The 15,238-nt window shown below is 40.2% G+C and overlaps 2 protein-coding genes across 12 annotated transcripts in view; one reads left to right on the top strand and one right to left on the bottom strand.

Annotated features, from left to right (window-relative positions):
* The window catches only part of MED12L (mediator complex subunit 12L), a 341,839-nt gene that overhangs the window by 188,793 nt on the left and 137,808 nt on the right, over nt 1-15,238 (bottom strand). The window lies entirely within an intron of this gene.
* P2RY14 (purinergic receptor P2Y14) overlaps nt 1-15,238 on the top strand; it is a 78,449-nt gene that overhangs the window by 56,723 nt on the left and 6,488 nt on the right. The window lies entirely within an intron of this gene.

The raw sequence follows: 15,238 nt of genomic DNA, 5'->3' as shown, positions 1-15,238 counted from the left end.
ATCATCTAATTCAGTTCATGGCTCACATGGCTTAATCACTCAAGTGTTGTTCCTCTAGACAACCACCAAATAAGGCAGAAACTTCATGAACAATTCCTATTCTGTCATGTACAATGTTTAAAAGACACATATTTAAAGGGTAAGATATAACCAAATTAACAATATATATTCCTTCATCAAGAACACTGTAAAGTGCACTTGGCCTTTTCTTCTCCTGGTTACTAAGAATTCATAGCAGTAAGGTATGCAGTGACTATAGAACAGATATGTGCATGGCCCTGATTGGTGCTCAAGTATTTTACATACCCTGGCTTTTGCACCATTCACACAAATGTCAGCACAATGAGTAAAAAAGGCAAGTAACATGTTAGTATTCTTTTCAAGATGGGTTGACTTCATGGCCCCCGTGAAAGGGTGTCAAGGAACCCCACGGTGTAACAGACCATATTGTGAGAACAATTATTGTAGACTTTGAGATAGAAACATTTTCTTTGGATACTAAAAACACTAACTCAAAACAAAAATAATTTGGCTATATTAAAATCTGTAACTTTTGTTTATCAAAATACACCTTCAAAGTGAAAAGACAAGTTATAATCTAGGAAATGTATTTCACCATATATACACCTAATAAAGCAGATTATCAACACTATTTGAAGAATTTCTACAAATCAATAATAGCATAAACAACCCAACATAAAAATGAGAAGACAATGACTAGACATTTCATGGAAATAATCATTATATGAAGAGATGCCCATATCATCAGTTATCATGGAAATGCAAATCAAGGCTACAATATAGTATCACATCATAAACAAAACTTTAAAAATCTGAGAATATGAAATGTTGAAGAGGATATGTATCGACAGGATCATTACACATTCTTAATAGGGGTATAAACTGGTGCAATCACTTTGGACCATAGTTGGCACTGTTTCCATTATTTTGACATTCCTATACCATATGAATTTGCAATTTCACTTCTAGATTTATACCTACAAGAAAATCTTTCCTATGTTCGTCAAGATAAACTATGGATTTACGTCTCAGCCAAGTTTACAAGAGCAAAAGCCTAGAAACATCCTAAACACAGGAAATTAGTCATAGTCACCAAGACAAATAATTTACAGCAATACTCAATACCATGGATGATATGTGATATGATAAGGTTAAATCGCTAAAAGATAATATAAGGCTTTAAAAAAAAAACAAAATCACAATTTCATACACATACATACCACAGATTCACACTTATTTTTAGGAACACAGACATTGCAGAACACTATAAAACAAGAAAGCAGGAGAATGACGAAAATAGGATTCAGGGTACATAATGGCCAGAGGTGGCATATGGGAAAGAGGACAGAGCATTCAGGTACATATAGCTTTTTACCCTCTCGCCTTTTGTTTCACTTATGGAGTTTAAGGAAAGTTATTAATATGATTAAAAGTAACAAAATTAAAATTTATCAAGTCAAACTTGCATCAACTTTGCATAAGAATATTTCATAAATTAAAGATTATGTAGATCCAATTTTATTCCCCAGAGATTTAAAAAGCTATCTGTACACTTTAACCTCTTGCAGATAGAAACTTTAAAACTCTAGAGGTTCTAAACAGACTCATAATTTGACAGTTAAGTAAATCAACTCAATTTAACCAAAATTCATAAATTCACTAAGTATCTATTGAACTTTTACTGTCTGCCAGGTAAATAACTAATTTAGCAGTGAATAAGAAAATTAAGTCCTGTTCTCATGAAGGTTACCTTTAAGGGGGTGATGGAGACAGTAAGTTGAAAATTAAATATTATTTATTTTTTTTTATCTTTATTTTTGAGAGAGAGAGAGAGAGAGACAGTGTGAGCAGGGGAGGAGCAGAGAGAGAAGGAGACACAGAATCCAAAGCAGGTTCCAGGCCCTGAGCTGTCAGCACAGACCCCGACACAGGGCTTGAACTCACGAACCGTGAGACCATAACCTGAGCTGAAGTCGGATGCTCAACCGACTGAGCCACCCAGGTGCTCCAAACATTATTTTAAATAATAAAGACACGTATGAAGAAAATAAAACATGGTGGGCGGCTGGCAGGTGCTAGGTAGGAGCTTGGCTGTGTCAGATGTCATGAACAGAGAAGGGCCCCCCTAGAAGGTGATGTTTTAACGCGGACCGACAGGGGGCAGCCACACTAAGATGCTAGAGAAGGACAGCCACAGAGCTACAAGTACTTCTGCCTCAGTGAGTTTTATATGTTTACAAAACTGGGCTACAACATCACTGTGGGGACAGCAGGAAAGCAAATTCACCCTGGTATTCCTGCTGGTCCTATGTAGTGCTTGACAAAACTCAGTCAGTGATGTTTGCAGACCCTTGCCAGTAGCCCCCACCAGTTTAAAAGGACCAGAAGCCATTTGGGATTTACTGGGACAGAGAGAAAACACGTATGTACCTAGCTCAGAGCTTCTTCCGGCACTGAAAAGGAAAGGCACGGGCAAGGAAAAGATCAAGGGGATAGCTAAGTAGTAAAGCTTCCACTTTTATCTTTTTTGTTCGACTGGGCCAAAATATCTAAGTAGCACAATAATCTACGTTTATAATAAACATTGATTTGCCTAAGGCACCAAATATCTACTGTTTTGCCTTCCCCACGTCCCCCGCCCCATACACACAAATACACCTGCACTTTTTCCACAAGCTACTCATGTCAGTGACATCCAAAAACCAGAAGAAAGCTTGCTGGCACTTTTGCTACTGTAGGCCGGACACACTTATGTTCTAGGTAAGAGCCACACAGCTGAGGAGAGGCCTCTGCTCTCCACTAGGAGAGCAACAGCGGAACCTGCTGAGAAAAGTGGGAGCAGGATCAGCTGTATTAGTTATGCTGAGGTAGTATCTATCTGCCAGGCCTCTCCCAGCCACGTCCTAGAAGGGAGGCCTGAAACCAAGGTAAGACCAGAAGGTTAAATGCTGCAGGCAGTGAGGGCTCGGAGGAGCTGAGCTGCCCATGTGAGTGCTCTGGTTTCTACCTCAGGAATTTGCTCAAGCCACTAAGCTCCCTTCACCTGCTTTCTTCCTGTGCAATGTAAGAATGTTTTAGGTCATTCATCAGAAATTTATACAATTCACACTATGAAACATTTGCCAAGTCAGGTCAAAATACAAAGCTCTCTCTCCATGCAGAACAGACAAACCAACAAAAACAAGTCTTTTCAACAGGAAACAATACAACCCTAGCAGGTAAGGCCTTAGAATGACACTGACCTGGATTCGAATCTCAGTTCTACAACATGCTAGTTGTAACATCCTGGACAATTTATTCAGGCTCTCTAGACATCCGTTTCTTCAACTATAAAGTGGGATTACTTTTATCAGAACAACACGAGGATTTAGTCAAAAGTATAGAGCTGTAGTCCGTTCATTCAGTGCTGCATAAAATTACACTATGTTTTTCTTTTACCCATTCTTCTACCAATAATCATTTGAGCCAATGCCCACATTTTGCTCTATCACTTTCTATGTTTCAAGAAACACTTGTACATGTTTCTCAATATGCTTCTATAGAAGGTTTTTAGGGCATATACCTAGGAATTAAGATGCTTGGCTAGAGGGTAAGTAAATGCTCATCTTTTCAAGTACTTCCAATTCCTTTTCTAAAGTGATAAACTTGAGACACATAATGCTGAGCTGGGGATTTTTAAAAAGTCCTGGAAGGCAGTATATAGCATGAACAATTTTAGAATGCAATATATATGCTTGTATGGATGACAGTCATCTGTTTAAAGGGCAGAAATGAAAAACACAGAACTCAAGACAGGGTTCCCTCTGGGCAAAGGGAGGCAGACAGCCAGGGAGGAGCACAAAGGTAGACGCAGGTGGCTCTGGCTGTCCAGTCAGCACTGTGTTCTTTTTACTGTGCTTTACCTTAGGTTACATAAATTCTTCTCAAAGTAGGAAACAGTCCCTGAAAAAGAGAAAATACTTCAAAAAGCAATTAGCATCGCCTGTGTCCAGTACAAGGTAAAGTTCCCAATAAATGGCAGTTGTCGCTATAAGACGCGCGGAGAGGGAAAGGGATGACGAGGCACAGTGGCAGCTAACGCAAGGCACGACGGACTCGGGTGAAGGAAAAGCTCTTCCCGATGGAGGTGAAGCAACCTGCCTCCTCAACACCGAGGGCCGTGAGTGAGCCAGAAGTGCAGAAAGTGGGGGTCCACTGTGCAGAGGGGAAATAGATGAGGCTGCTCGGGGTCCAGGAGCAGACACTGAGCTCCAAGGGGGCCAGGATGCACCCACAATACCAACAACACTGCATGATAGTAAGCGCCCAAGGAATATTTTATAGGCAGTTCGCTTTACTGATGACGGTTTTCAACAGTGTTCTAAATGAAGATTATTTTGGCTTACAAAACTAGGTAGAAAGAGGAAAGAAGATGGCAAAGAATAGAATAAGAAAACCCAATTTAAGGATAGGTAGAGAAGCTTCCAAAGGTTAACAGAGGAAAACAGGCAGCAGGGTAACAGATGTGTCTAAGAGACTGTTGAGTACCTGTTGTGTGTCAGGCACTGAGCTCAGGATTCTTCCCTCAAAACTAATACACACACATATATCAGATGCACATGTGCATATGCATACACGTGTGTATGCACATATACTGTAATATATATCATCCTAAAAGTATAATACACAAGCATATATATATGCACACATATACTTTCTTTTCCTTCTACTGAACCTCTTCCAAAATGTGCTGCAGGCATTATGACCCTCCCATCCTAAATACTTCGATATGCAACTCAGAAGAGTAAGAATATTCTCCTGCTTAACCATACCATCATCACACCTAGAAAGATTAACTCAAAAATACTAACACAGGGCCTATATTCAGATTTACACAACTGTCCCAAAACAATTACTATAGCTCTATCCTCTACTCCCTCAATCTCCAATCACAACCACACATTACATTATTTCTCTTTGGCCTCCTTTGATCTAGAACTGCTCCCTCCCACCCAATCATGTCTGTTCACTTTTCATGACATTCATTTTTTTAGAATCTAGGCAAGTTGTTTTACAGAATGATCCACATTCCGATTGTCCATCCATGATCAGCTTTTTGACAGGGCACGTTGTATACATCTAAATAAATCATAATGTCAACTTATCCCACTTGGGGTAAGTCTGATCGTTCAATGACAGCTAGATATCCCTGCTGAAAAGGATCAATTTTTCCCTTTAGTATTCTAAATCATCTGAGAGTGATACTTTTAGACTAGAACATCCTGTTCTCCCACAGCCTTTTACCGACTGGCTTTTTGTAACTACTGAAGACTGCGTCCTCATCAGTTATTACACTGACGCTGAAAAATGGTGACTTTCTACCATTCATTCTACATTTTCTAGCTGAAATTATGTAAAGAAGAGCCTCCCCCTGTCTTCATCCTCCATTTGTCATCCTTATTCTTAATATCACTCCCCCTCTTTTTTTTTTTTTTTTTAAGTTTAGTTATTTTGAGAGAGAGTGTGTGTGAGCAGGGGAGTGGCAGAGAGAGAAAGAAAGAATCCCAAGCAGGCTCTGCAGAGGCTCAACCCCACGAACCATGAGATCATGACCTGAGCCAAAATCAGGAATCAGTTGCTCTGCTGACTGAGTCACAGAGGCACATCAAACACGCACACTTTTTTTTTTTTTTTTTTAAAGTAGGCTGCACGCCCAGCACAGAGCCCAACTCAGGGTTTGAACTCACAGCCATGAGTTCAAGAGTCAGAGCCAACCAGGCGCCCCTTGCTTTCCTTTTCTTAATATCACTGTCAACTCCTGAATTTGGTTTGTTTTTCCAAGTACTTTGATCTCATCATTCCTGTTGATATCCAAATGGTCAAATTTAGAAGTATCTCCAATAGCAGTTTCCATGTTTTGACATGTCCCTATCAGGCTGAGCGCTTCCTTGCTTTCTGCCCAACTGGTTCATCTCAACTCACTTGTACTTTCCCTGTGCCTTATTAAAGTCAATCATTTCTCCAAGAAGCCCGGGGTCCTTTCAGTGGGCAGTGATACTTAGGAACAAGATGAGCTCACTAATACTGAGAATCAGTATTTCTTTGCCTATAGAGGGTTTTTACCTTTGTTATTGAAGGATGGAAAAGGCTTGAGCAAGTTTATAGCTTTGGGGCTATCATGACTTCTAGACCTACCAATTTTTAGTCTGTTTTATTAAGGACTTATGCAGGTTTATACCTCACAGGAAAATCACCACTAAACAGAGAGATACTAACAATATAAAACAATAATGTATGAAGATTAAAAAGAAGTCTAGAGTAGGCTGCATTTAAAAAAAAAAAAAAAAGCATAGAGTAAAACCAAACCAGTCCTGGTCCAAGCAAGTCGTTAACATAAAACTGCAATGGAACACTTGTGAGCTGGTTATGATTAGACTTCTCACATATGGACATTACAGCTAAGGCAATAATGAAATGCCATCTAAGAGCTCCCATGCAGCATGGCAAGACATGACATGTACTTGATGGACTCACATTGAATTCTATTGGAAAAGTGAAATAATCACAAATGTAATGGTCTAAAAGCGAAATACACATTCAACAATGGATCCCAACCTATAGACCTAGGGTTCACAAAAGGAAAGGTCTTTTACCTCACCTGTACTCTAAGCACCATCTTTAAGTTGCATAAAACTCCATCTTTTACATTTAAGTTCTACCCATTTTGAGATGAATATAGTTACTTCATTATCATATGTTGTATTATAAAAATACGAATTCGTTTACAGAATTGCCTAATTCAAGGAATTATCATGATGCATTTTATTAAAAGCAAAGGTCATTGATTCTTCCAAAACGGAGGAAGTAGATCAAACGTTAGGTTTTCAAATGCATGTATCACTCTTCTGCAGTATTCGCACTCCCACCCAAAGTCCTGGATATCCTTCTTCTTGGGCTATGTGAGGCTGATTCTTGAACAAACATAGAGGTGGTTGATATTTAACTAAGTAGTTAAAAGTGTGGGTTTCCCAGAAATGAAAACCTGCTCCCCATTCCCATAGCAAAGGGATATGCATTAATGCCCTGAGCCCCAAGATCTTAACATCTGAGTACTGCATGCCTAACTGAGAAATGCAAACATCATCTCAGTGAGGCAAAAGGAGGTCAAAGATTCATTTCCTTGCCTGGCCCTGGGGAATAGAGCCTCATAGTTTAAAAAAAAAAAAAAAAAAAAAAAAACAATGCGGCAGAACAGGCTGGAAAAAAGTCAGGAATCCAAGTAGCTCAACCTAATTCCAAACCTAGAAAGGAATCATTTCCCAAAATTAGCAAGACCAAAATTTCATAGCTTTATGCCACTTTCATCAAAGATTCAGACTTCTGGGGATTGATTTGCTGAGTAAGACCGTGAAATATTTGGGCTTCCCTCATTCCCTATTGCCAAATGCCACTTCCTGTGAGGACAATAGGGGGACCATTGGAAGCACAGCCTTCCCCCCATCCTCCCCAACACAAGCACTTTTGAGCCAGATACCAGAGGAGGTTCAGAGCACTTAGCAAACAATCTACGGTGCCTCCTCTAGCTCTCATTCAGGTGCAGAGCATCAGCTGAAAGTGAACATGAGAAAGCAGGGGGAACCATGTAGATGCCTGACCCAGGGGAAGTCCTGGGCAGACTGAAAGTCCCAGGGACATGGGATTATTCCATTGTCAGCTGAGTCACTCCCTGAACCCCAACTGTTCCCTCTGAGTCACACACTACCAAGCACCAGGTTATTTGATTCTTAGAGGAACAGGAACCCTATGAGGCAGCAACCACTACCCCCCCCCCCCCCATTTTAAGAGAAGTAAAGACAGAAACACGGAGGTACTTAGTAACCCACGGCTATTAAATAATCAAGCCGCATTTCTAACCAAGGTCCACTACATCCAACAGGCATGCTTTTAATCATTATACTGCACTGTCTGCCTGTTGCCCCACCAGTGCAGACAAGACAGTCCACGTCACATTCTGAGACCTAAGGATTTGAATTACCTACCGTTGATGAGCTACTCAACATAGAGTTAAGACTGTAAGTGTTAAGACAGCACCAAAGAGAGAGTGACTAAATTCTCTCTGTATATCAAAATGATATCAAATATACCTACCACTTAGAGGTTATTCCAGTGATTTTCAACTTAGGAACATTTAGAAATGTCTGCACACTTTTTGTTGTTGTTGTCATAAATCATGGGGTGCTACTGGCACCTAGTGGATAGAGGCCAGAGATGCAGCTAAAAACCTTGTAAGGCAAAAGACAGCCTACCTACAAAGGGCTGGAATTCAAAAAAAAAAAAAAAAAGAAAAGAAAAAGAAAAAAAAGTCAATAGTGCCAAGGTTGAAAATCCTTAGGCTATGCCAAAAAGTGTAGGTGAAAACTCCTCACTAATCCATCCTGACAATCCAGACACTGTCCCATCACAGAGGCTAGTGACAGTTGGCCATTTTCATGGCCCCAGACCTTTGGCACCTGTGCTACACCTCACTGTCTACCACCTCCCGTAATCAGCTAAGATATGCAGACACACCTCTGAGCTCTTAGGTGTGCCAGGCATACACTTTGCTACTAGCTCTGCTAAAAGTATTTTAAGAGAAGTGGTTAGAATTAACAGTAAAAACTAGGTTTGAACATTATCAGTTTACTGTCCATACTAACCCACTGTCAAATTATCATACATAATTGAAGACTGGGTCTCTTTGCAGCAGAAACACAGATCTTTGATTCTCATGAGTGTGAGTCTGTGAATAGGGAGGCCCAGGAAGAAAGCCTAGCAGTTAAGATAAAACTGAGCTCAAGTACTGGAAGTTCTCAGGTGTCTGCAATTCAGCCCAAGAAGCGCATACAGCCACTTCTAATGTGAAAACTAATTAGCACTGTTCCTCATTTGAGGTATGTAACCTCAGCATTCACCCAATTAGAAGTTAAACTAAAGCATGTTTCTCATTCACCAAGACTCTAACTGAAGGTGAAGTCAATGGGCCATAGTGTCAGGAGTTAGGAGGATCAAGTCAGATCTAATCAAGACCTCATATCTACTACAAGAGAAAACTAGCTAAAGGTGACAAACAGGAACAAGCAAAGCCAGAGACCCCAGGGAGTCCTTTTGTGGCATCCAAACCATACACAGCAGCCCTGGGTCTTCCCCAGCAGCACAGTCCTTAGCACTTACTGGTTAGTGTCCTTGTTTTCATCACTGTAATGAATGCTCCAATTCTATACCTCCCCTGGCACATCAATGCAGAAGACAGAAAACTGAGTCAAAAGTCACCAACCCATTCATTTGTCAACACTTTCAAAAACTGGCCAAGAAAATGGAGGTTTCTCCATGCTGTGGTACCTGGAGTCTAACTGGAAAAACTGAAGATATGTACACCTTGCAGACCTTCAAAATCTAGATAAAACACAGGACATGCATACTTACAGACTCACACACAAGAGAACCGGCCCTCAAAAAAATGCTGGCTGAGTGATTCCTAAAGACAAGACTCCTGGGGTGTCTGGGTGGCTCAGTCACTTGAGAATCTCACTTCAGCTCAAGTCATGATCTCACGGTTTGTGAGTTCAAACTCCACGTCAGGCTCTGTGCTGACAGCTCAGAGCCTGGAGCCTGCTTCAGATTCTGTCTCTGTCTCTCTCTGTCCCTCTCCCCTCTCATTCTCTCTCTCTATCTCAATAAATAAATAAATTAAAAAAAAAAAAAAAGACAAGATTCCAGAAACCCACACCTAACATCATAATCAATGAGAAAAAAATTAAAGTTCTTCCCCTAAGGTCAGGAACAAGACAAGGATGTCTCTCTCACCACTTTTATTCAATATAGTACTGGACGTGTTAGCCAGAGCAACTGGACAAGAAAAAGAATTAAAAGACATGCAATTTGGTAAAGAAGTAGCAAAACTGTCACTATTGGCAGATGACATGATGCTATACATAGAAAACCCTAAAGATTCCACCAAAATACACACACACACACACACACACACACACACACACACAAATACATATGAGAATAAATGAATTCGGTAAAGTTGCAGAGTAAAAAATTAACATGCAGATATCTATTGTATTCCTATACACGAATAATGAAGTAGAAGAAAGAGAAATTAAGAAAACAGTTCTATTTACAATTGCACCAAAAAGAAAAAATACCCAGGAATAAATTCCACCAAGGAAGTGAGAGACTTGTACACTGAAAACTGTAAAACACTGATGGAAGAAATCAAAGATAACACAAATGGAAAGGTATACCATGCTCAAGGAATGGAATGATATTGTTAAATGTCCACATTACACATAGCAAACTACACATTCAATATAATCCCTATCAAAACGCAAATAGCGTTTTTCACAAAAGTAGAACAATGCTAAAATTTGTATGGAATCTCAAAAGATCCTGAATAGCCAAAGCAATCTTGAGAAAGAAAAACATAGTTGGAGGTAACACAATCCCAAATTTCAAGATAGGCTACAAAGCTATAATAATCAAAACATTATGGTCCTGACACACACAAAAAAGAGACATTATAGATCAATGGAACAGAATAGAGAGCCCAGAAATAAACCCACACTTTTGTGGTCAATTAATCTATGTATGACAAAGGAGGCAAGAATATATGGGGGGGGGAGGTCTCATCAATAAATGGTGCTGGGAACACTGGACAGCTACATGCAGAAAAATGAAACTGGACCACTTTCTTATACCACACATAAAATTAAAGTCAAAATGACACCTAAACATGAAACCTGAAACCATTAAAGTCCTAAAAGAAAACATAGGCAATAATCTCTTGGCTATCAGCCTTAGCAAAATGTTTCTAGATACGTCTCCTCAGTCAAGGGAAGCAAAAGCAACAGTCAATTACCAGGACTACACCAAAACAAAAAGCTTTCACACAGGAAATGAAACCATCAGAAAAATGAAAAGGCAACCTACTGAACAGGAGGAGATATTTGCAAATGATATATCCAAAAGGGATTAATATCCAGTATGATAGAAGATGTATACAATTCAAAACCAAAACAAAATAATTTAATTAAAAAATGGGCAGAAGATTTTTCCAAAGACGACATACAGATGGCCAACAGATACATGAAAAGATGCTCAACATCACTCATCATCAGGGAAATGCAAATCAAAAGCACAATGAGTTATCACCTTACACCTGTCAGAATGGGTAGTGTCGAAAAGAAATAACAAGTGTTAGAGAGGACGTGGGAAAAAAGAAACCCTTGTGTACTACAGGTAGGAATGTGAATTTGTACTGTGGAATGTAAGCTGCCACTGGGGAAAATTTTTTGGAGGCTCCTCAAAATTTAAAAATAGAAATACCGTATTATCCAGTAATTCCACTACTGGGTATTTAACCAAAGAAAATGAAAACACTTATCTGGAAAGATACATGCTCCTCCCCACCCATGTTTAATGCAGCATTGTTACAATAGCCAAGATATGGAAGCAACACAAGTGTCTACTGAACAATGAATGGGTAAAGATGTGGCGTTTGTGTGTACTCAGCCATTAAAAAAAATGAGATCTTGCCATTTGTGACAACACGTATGAACCTAGTGGCTACTATGCTAAGCGAAGTAAGTTAGAGAAAGATAAATACCATAGCATTTCACTTGTACGTGGACTGGTAAAAGTATTAATAATAAAAACATACCAAAAAAGGAGACAGATCCATAAATACAAAGAGGTATGGCTACCAAAGGAGAGGACCATGAGGGGATGAGCAAAATAGGTGAAGGGGAGTGGGAGGTACCGAATTCCAGGTACGGAATGCAGAATTCATGAGGAGGAAAGGTACAGCATAGGGAATATAGTTAATAATATTGTAATAGTATTCTATGGTGACAGATGGTAGCTACACTTTGAGCCAGCACAGCATAACATAGATGCTGAATCATCATGTTGTATACCTGAAACTAATGCAACATTGTGTATCAACTATACTTCAATTAAGAAAAAGAAGACAAGACTTCAGAGAAATGCTGAAGGGCTGTACACATGCTCATGCTCAAAATACCACAAAACATGGAGCCCCCACATTCACTCAAGTATAGCGGAGAACAGACACACGTTAGAATACTGTCTGGCCCCATGTTAGCTACCCAAATCACCTTTGATGAATTAATGAACCATTTTAAGCATCATTTTCCTCATTTGCAAAATGGCAATAATAGTAACTCACTGACAAGGCTCTATTACGTTAACCGATTTGGGCAAGCCATATCTCCTAGCCACCCCCTCCCCCAACTATGCTATTGTCTCATGTATCTTGTGCATATATCTAGTAGCTCTCTCTGCCTAAAACTCTCCCCCTCTCCTTCTGTGACTGGCTAAAGTCAAGCGATTTATCAACCTTTATTATCACTTGATCCAAGAAGGTTGCCTTGATACCACCATTCCTGAAGGTGAGAGTTGCTCACTGCTCACTCTGTTCTTGTGCCTCCTCCTTCAGAAATAACCCCTTGTTGTATCCTGAAGCACCACTCTGCTCAGGCCCCCACACCCTAGGCTGGGACATTTCTGAGAGTTCCCTGTGGCTGATATATCTCCACAGTGCCTGGCAAATACAGTCTGATGGATTTAGTGAGCACATAAATAAAAGGTCTTGGCAAAGGAAGAACTATTGCAAAGGAAGGACCACTGGGAATACACAGGAGCCCAAGGCTACAATGTACCTTAAGAAGAAAAGATTTCAACAAGGAGAAAATCAATACCATTAACTACTGTAGAGAGGTCAGGATATAAGACAACTGACAAAAGAACAATAAACTTAGAGATGAGATCTCTGGCAGCCTATGAGAAGGTTGGTAAGTGTCGAACATTAAATCTTTAGTGACATAAAAAAAACCACAAGGGAGGTTCATACTTTCGGGTGAAGAATAAAGTGAGATTCCCACTGGCTGAGCCTAGAGAGAGCACAGGCCAGAAAGAGGCATGGGGAGAGCAAAAGGGTGGGACAACTACTGTTAGAGTCTGACAGAGAGCCCAATAGAAAATGGGTTTCTGGGTTGCCTGGGTAGCTCAGTCAGTTAAGCATCCAACTTCAGCTCAGCTCATGATCTTTCAGTTTGCAAATTCAAGCCCCGCATAGGGTTCTCTGCTGTCAGCAAGAACCAACTTCTGATCCTCTGTCCCCCTCTCTCTGCCCCTCCCCTGCTTGTTCTCTCTCTCTCTCTCTCTGTCTCTGTCTCTCTCCCTCCCTCCCTCTCAAATATAAACAAACATTAAAAAGAAAGGAAGGAAAGAGAAGGGGAGGGGAGGGAAGGGGAAGCGAGGGAAGGCGAGGGGGAGGGGGGAGGGGGGAGGGAGGGAGGGAGGGAGGGAGGGAGGGAGGAAGGAAGGAAGGAAGGAAGGAAGGAAGGAAGGAAGGAAATAAATGGGTTTCTGAGAAGGTGGGGGACAGTCAGTTACAGAGGAAAAACAGTAACTTCTATGAAATAAACTGGCATGCTTATAATGATGTCCTCCCAAACACATCTAAGACCTAGAAACAGAGGACACTGTTTACCCATCCCTAGGAGTCAACAATTATCCAATGTTGGAGAGAGAAGCAGGACCAGAAACAAGGTGGAAGACATTCGAAAATATCCAACCAACCATGCAATAAGAAAGGCCAGAAGCCTGATGACAGAATACAATTGAATAGAAAATATTTTTTAAATACAAAATATCTTACAAAGTATTTAATAACACAAAACCTACAAAACATGACTGCAAGACTGAATACGCAGACATTCATAAATCCCCTTTCTATTCAACCCACTCTAACGTCTTTGGAAACCATCTAGGATACGACATACTGGCACCAAAAAGGTGCGGGGAAAAGGAGTTACACATTATGGCAAAGGAGATAAAAGCTGCAGTCATAAGAAAATGGCTTTAGTAAGTTTAGAAATGTACACAATGATTACACGCATCTATATTATTTCTATTGACATAGGCATCATTGAGAAAACAAAATTTTTGTCATAGGAAAATATGTGGGACACTCTGGGTTTCAATCTCTTGATGTTGGACAGGAAGGAGGGGGAAGGAAATAATCAGATTGTTACTTGGTAAGAATCGAACAAATAAGACAAGGATGACGTGCCTCATAGGTGAGTAAGCGCGTGCTGATAAAACAGTAATTTGAAAGCAATCCATTCTCCATATACATTTTCTAACAATAAGATATTTTAAATATACAAAAATAAAAATACGCCAACCAATGTTGGTGACACCAATGCGCCCAGCTGCCCAGCGTTAATGGATAGTAATATGTACATATGTTGTTTCCGAGTTTAAGAGATGAAATACCATGAACACAGCTAAACCCCAACTACCCTGAGCCCTCCCTTGCTCCTCCAACCCTCCTCAGGAGTAAGCCTTGTCCTCACGTGCGAATATATCATTCCCGGGGCTCTAAGCTCACCACACAGAGCCTGCATGGGATTCTCTCTCCCTCTCACAAACTAAATAAGCAAACATTTTTTTAAATGTTCAAAAAAAACAAACAAAAAAAGAATGTATCATTCCCAACCAGGCCATGGATCACATACAATATGACTCCACAGAGCTTAATCTCTGTTTTGCTTCTAAAGGAAGCTTCACGACCTTTTAGGGACATTCGAGATAAATATAAGGTGCTCTTTATCATTGTTCTCAAATAGATTTCTATAAAATAGCTATTTAAATTTCCAGGAGACTATATAGGATCAGATTATTTGTGACGAAATCTGTAAGAGATAAACTCGAAGAAGATCTTAGGTTTCAGGGTTACCTAAAATCAACTTTTTTCCTATCTAGAGTCCCAACTACAGCCAAGAAAACCAAATTTTTAACCCTCCTCACCAAATATTTACTAAATGTCTCCTACGTACAGGGCTCTCAAAAGTGTCTGCTCCTCAAAGAGAAATCACTGTCCTAGCAGCATCAGCATCACACCCAAACTCAGACCTACAGAATCGGAGCCTTCACTTTAGCATGATCTCCAAATGACACGCACATACGCTTGAGTTTGAGAGGTACTTGTTTAGAGAAATCAGGACGGTGGTAACACAGACCAAGGAGGAATCAAATCTAACCACCATGCTGCCAAACTTATTCTCGGCCTATTGGACAACACGGCTTTCAGGTGTTACATCTGCAAAGTCCACACATCAGTCTCATTAGACCAGTAGCTATTCAACCAGGGCATACTGGGCCTCCC

The sequence above is a fragment of the Herpailurus yagouaroundi genome, unplaced genomic scaffold, assembly GCF_014898765.1.
Source record: "Herpailurus yagouaroundi ecotype Mexico unplaced genomic scaffold, PumYag 159, whole genome shotgun sequence".
Lineage (NCBI taxonomy): Eukaryota > Metazoa > Chordata > Mammalia > Carnivora > Felidae > Herpailurus > Herpailurus yagouaroundi.
This window is presented reverse-complemented; position numbering and strand designations above follow the sequence as displayed.